Source organism: Oratosquilla oratoria, chromosome 25, assembly GCF_046742065.1.
Source record: "Oratosquilla oratoria isolate Oo_2021 chromosome 25, ASM4674206v1, whole genome shotgun sequence".
Taxonomy (NCBI): domain Eukaryota; kingdom Metazoa; phylum Arthropoda; class Malacostraca; order Stomatopoda; family Squillidae; genus Oratosquilla; species Oratosquilla oratoria.
This window is the reverse complement of record NC_134801.1, coordinates 57590838-57597126: the sequence shown is the minus strand read 5'-3', so window position 1 is coordinate 57597126 and position 6289 is coordinate 57590838.

The window sequence follows — 6289 nt, the reverse complement described above, 5'->3', positions numbered from 1 at the left end:
AGACTGAGAACTCAGCAGGTGATAGAGATTCATGAAAATGATGAATCGGTAACTCAACATCTTATGACGTCGAGTCCGTTATATAATGCTTTATACGTTTTCGTATATAAACAAACGTGATAAGCCGCTCTATCTAAACGGAGAAAAGTAGAGTTGCATGATTCATTATACATGGTTTTATATACTATGGCATTCTAGAATACTGATTTCATACAGCTTGATATGCTTAATTGCTGTCTTAATATCAATTCACCAAATTAACTAAGGTCGTAACCACGGATGTCTATATTAATTTGTAACAGTAGTTTATTTACTCTAAAAAACGCCTCTATCAGGATTTACTCCCGACAATAACATACTTGCCAAGTCTTACGTTTTTTGTGCAAGTTATCGTAATTTCTGTATTCAAGAAATCATGATCACCCGGCTGCACCGACAGAATAGAAACATTATCATACATTGGATTCCCAGCCACATCAACATACCAGGCAATACCTTAGCAGACGACGCAGCCAAGGCAGCCACAAGACGAGGTGAGATTACGATACCTATAACCCAAATACGAAGCGCATCCACCAAACGCACGCGCTTAATGGCACAGGAAGAGCACCTTATCGCCCACCTCGGCCTCCGCAAAGTGGTATTACCTGACAACCAGATATGAACCCATCTCATTCCCTACTGGTGCAGACAGACGGGTGGAGTCTATACTCCATAGGCTCCGACTAGGATACCCCTGCGGATGGCAAATACTTGGACAAAATGTCCGATAGGGACAGACAGTGCCGTCTCTGCGGAGAACAACCTCTCCGACATTATCTAACAGAAAGTGCATCCACGGCCCCCATCCGTATATACCTCCCCCCCCCTCTCAATCCTGAAAGAGTGGTGAGAAATATCACTAACTTCCCAAGCCCGACAATGATACGCTTCCTACTGACCCACCCCCCACCTGGAACCATCTAGATAGAGGGTGGATCAACCAGCCTAGGACCGGGCCGCCTTTAGGCTAAGGCCCGGGCAGGGATATTATCTCCAGCAAACTCCCCCCCCCCCCAAAAAAAAAAAGAAAAAAAAGTCTTAAGGCGCAAGTTGAAAATCTTACTCTTTTTCTCCGCGTGCGATGTGTTTTTAATGTGTTTGTTTAAAAGAATTTGAAATAAATTCCCCTTTTCAAGTGACACGGTATGAGTATCACATAATGAAAAAGAGGAGCTTACAAGAATCTTTGTAAACGGTACCGTTTTTCATTATGTGGTGTTCATACTGTCATGTGTTTACATTGTGTTTTCATTCTGCATTTGTTTTGGAACAAACAAATATTGAACGACAAAAATAGTTTTCTTATGGTTTAACTATCGTTTTATACACAAACTTATGGTCTTATCAACTATCTGCCAGCTTTCTTCCCATTCTTCTCCGTTGCAAATGTAACAAATCGTTAGTAGCAGCGATGTAATTCAAATAATGAAACCCGGCTATTGCGAAGCCCCGATCGGTCCCTCCTAACGTCCTGTGAGGCAAGATGTAGCAGAATTACATCTCTGCTACCGGCGATTTATTTCATAACCATCCCATATACCACGATGGCGAAGAAAAAAAAAATTCGTTACTGCCAAACAGACGGGTGATGTTGGGAATTGAAGAGAATGGGCTTCACGGTTATAGTGTCCAGCCGAGCTAATTAACCCATGCAAGACTTCGTATTTGGTGTCTGTGGTATAGTTGTGTTGGAACCGTGGTGTACTTGCTATAGCGCGTTATGTAGCAAGATACGTTACGCACGCAAGAGTACAATGGAACCCTTCTATACAATCGGCTGCATACACGTGCAGTTTAAACTGACAGTTATAACTGAACAGTTGTAACTGTCAGTTTCAACTGCACGTGTGTGCCACATAGATCCATACCATTAGAACATGAGAATGAAGGAGACTGCAGGAGCATAAGGCCTACACTAGGCATTTCCATGTCCATTACCACCTGTCATCCCCATCCATAAAGTTGTTTAACCTTCTCTTTAAACAACCGCTAGTTTCAGCGCTAACTACATGGTTACTAAGTCTATTCCCTTCGTTGACCACCCTATTTGTAAAATAGTTTTTGCCTATTCCTATATTTTTTTCTTTTTAAATCCATTACTGCACGTTCTACCCTGTTGTCTTAATATGATGACCTTGTTTGCGCCACCCTTGTTAAAGCCTATGATCCACTCAGGCTAACACATTTGAGCATCTATATTAGATCACCCCGCAATCTGCGTCTTTCCAGAGTGTAAGGTGCCCATGTCTTTCCTCGCAAGGTAAATTTCTGAGTCCATGTATCATTTTGGTAATTCTCCTCTGTACTGATTCTAGTGAATCGATATCCATTTTATAGGACGGAGACACGACTCAGGAGAGCAATAATACATTGTATAATACGACAGTAAGCGTTAGAATGCCGATGCCACATGCACATAATTACGCCCAGAGCACGGGACTACTAGGTACATTTGTAAACGACCAACTTAACACCTGGCAACACAGCACGCCCCGCAGGCGCTCCGAAACGTCAGTCATAGTCGTAGCTATCGGCGTCGCACGTGCCTCCCTTTCATGTATTGATAAACCGAATACCAGTTACTTTAACCATCCTGTGTTTCACTGACGCCCCCCGCATAACAAATTTGATTTTTTATACATTATATGTAGCACGATAGTAGCGAACGGGTCTGATGCTCTGAGGAACTTAGGATCGAAGAGCTTTTCCCCCCTTATAAAGGAGGTAGCCAAGTCAGAGCCACGTATCTATTCCCATCCATTTCACTCCCTCCACTATCCTTTCCAGCCCTCCCATTTCAGCTCCTCATGGATGACAGGTCATCCCTGCATCCGCCAACTGCCCTGGGTCAAATGCAATGCAGCAAGACACAGTACATCTACAGCAAGACCACTTGGTGATCCCCCAATCTCCGTCCCCTCATGTAGAAAAAGAGAAGACAGGGAGAAACCCTTCGGGCTGCGTCAAAATATCATTCACACATAAGCACCCTCTACCCACCACATCCCTCCCTTCCTTGTATAACAGTATCATCCATACATAATTTCCACTCATCCCTATTTCCTGTCTTCTCTCTTCCTTGTTCAACAGACATTCACCCTTTTGCTCAATGCCCCCTTCACCTCATCCAACCATCTCATCCTCAGTCGTCCCCTCAAGTTCACTCCCTCCACCTTTGCCTTCCACACCTTTTACTAAGCTTTCATCACTCATTTTATGTGTCCAAACCATCCCAACAATCTTTCATCAACTTTATCTGCCATCTCCTTTTCCACTCCTGCTTTCCTCATTTTTCACTCTATCCAACCTTGTAACCACTACCATACTTCTCAGACATTTCATCTCAAACACATTTAAACTTTTCCTCATTGCTCCTCTTAAATTCCAAGTCTCTGTTCCATACAATGCTGTTGGCACAATCACCCCTTCATACAATCTCCTCTTTGCATCAATTCCCAGTTGCTTATTTCTCATATATATATAAATATATATTATATATATATGATGATATGGTTAGACGTCACAAGCTTCCCCCTATCTGGAGGCTAGAATGGTGCCCTTAAAAGAGGACTTTGTAGCATGAAATTTAATGAACTATGCCCTTGGTTCAACTTCGCCAGCGGCGGGGTTCGAACCGCCATTCCCTCGACCTTCGCCACAAGTAATGATACCCTAAACTGCTCGGCCAGTGAGCTTTCTATATATGTACATATATATTCTTGCAGACTGAGTTGAATGAGACTGTCATTTCTGCTTTAAGTTTCTTCACATTCCTATAGCTTTAGTTACATACATACATACATATACCAAGGCTTTTTCCCCCTTACAAGGGGGGTAGCCAAAAAGAAAAAGGCATAAAATCATTCCCACCCATTCCATCCCTGAATACACTCCACACCCCTCCACCCTCCCTCTCATCTCAGCACCTCCTGAATGACGGGTCATCCTTGCACCTTGTCCACTGCCCTGGGTCAGAAGCAGTGTCGCAAGACACAGCACATCCACAGCAAGGCCGCTTCATTAAATCGGCGACCCCCCCTCTCCGTCCCCCCATTGCATAAATGAGAGGACGGGGAGAAATCCCTTCGGGCTGCGTCAAATTTTGCTCACACATACTACCTCACCCCCCATCCACCCACCCATTCCACCTCATGCTATCACAACATCATCCATATACAACCATTCTCCATTCACCCCTGTCTTCTGTCCTCTCCCGTCCTTCCTCAACAGACATTCCCCTCTTCCCCAAAGCCCCCTTCACCCCATCCATCCACCTCATCCTAGGATGCCCCCTCATGTTCACTCCCTCCACATCTGCCTTCCACACCTTTTACTAGTCTTTCTTCACTCATTCTTTCCATGTGTCCAAACCATCCTAATATTCTTTCATCAACCCTATCTCCCAGCTCCCTTTCCACCCCCCGTTCTCCTCCTCATTTCTCACTCTATCTAGCCTAGTAACCCCCACCATACTTCTCAGACACCTCATCTCGAACACATTCAAACTCCTTCTCTCTTCTTCTCTTATGTTCCATGTTTCTGCCCCATACAGTGCTGTTGGCACAATCACTCCTTCATACAGTCTCCTCTTAGCATCCATTCCCAAATGTCTATTCCTCATTACACTCTTTAATCCACCAAGGCATTTATTCGCTTCTCTCAATCTACATTCTACCTCCACTTTCACTCCACCTTTCCCTGCCACATTTGCACCCAAGTATCTAAAACTATCCACTTCCTCCAGTCGCTCTCCCTTAATGCTCACTTCCAGTCTACTGCCACTTTCACCCCTTGTACATCTCATCACCTTACTTTTACCCACATTTATCTTTAGCTTTCTTCTATCACATACTCTCCCAAACTCTGCCACCAGCTTCCTCAATCCCTCCTCCGATCCTGCCACAAGCGCAGTGTCGTCCGCAAACAACAACTGGCTCACCTCCCACTTTTCTCCATTTTTTTAACCATCTCCAATCCCTTGCCCACTACCCTTGCATTTACCTCTCGCACCACCCCATCCATGTATAAGTTGAACAGCCAGGGTGACATAACGCATCCTTGACGAAGTCCCACCTTTACCACGAACCACTCACTCTCTCCATTTCCAATCCTGACACAAACTCTACTATTCTCATAAAAACTCTTGACAGCTCCCAGAAGCTTTCCTCCTATCCCTTATATCTTCATAACCTCCCACAATGCCTTTAGTTAATTTATGTAAATGTGCTGGGAGACTGATGTTTGGCTGTACTTTAGTTAATAGGAGTCACAGGGAAAAGCATTGTGTGCCTTGAGATGGCAAAACTTGCAAGTCTGATATGTGCATTCATATCACACTTACAAGTTTCTCCCACCTGCATACATGAGAATTCCTGTACACAAATTTAACTCAGTGTAATATTCACTGAAACATGCTCTTCACACGAACAACACAAGTGTATTAATTTTCTCTTACCAAAATTCTCTTCATTTCTAACTTTTGCTCCAACTGCACCTTCTTATCTCAGTTTACCTCTCACTATTTTCCATCTTTTTCTGTATCACTGTCCAACTCCCCTCCTCACTTTCATTGGTATCAATCAACTCACTCTTGCCTCCTGTGCAGCCATAAATGAATAAACAAATAAGTAAATAGATAACTCTTTCAAACACACTAATTGGCAATAGTACCTTTCACACATCTATCCTTTCATTTTCTTACTGACATCTCTTCCTTTCCTACAAAAACTGATCATGCAAAACTGCAAGGTCTGACCTAGATGTTCTTAATCCTATTCAGCCTAAAGATGATCTCAAGCAAATATCCAAACATTGCAACTACTTAGCAGTCTACTGATACACATATGTAAAATAGGTACATGTACATGTATATACAGTGTGTGTATATATATATCTATATCTATCTATGTGAAACAGGGTGTTAGTAGCAGCTATATAAACAAAATAATCAAGCCCAGTCAAATGCGGGTCTCTCCGAGTACGAGTTCCACATACTACCATTTTGCTACTCAGAACATAAATGATTCGATAACCTGATACCACTTCTAGTACACATGAATTGGTCGACTGAACATTAGAGTTCTATGTATAGCAGAGTAAGAGTTGATAAATATTTGACATAAATGAACATTAGTTAAGCTAAAAAAAAGTCCTACAGAACTTTGTTTTACCAATACCAGGTGTGGCTGCAGGGTACCAATCCAACAGTCTTACCTCCTCTGCTATGTGGATGATCTTGTGTTGGTCA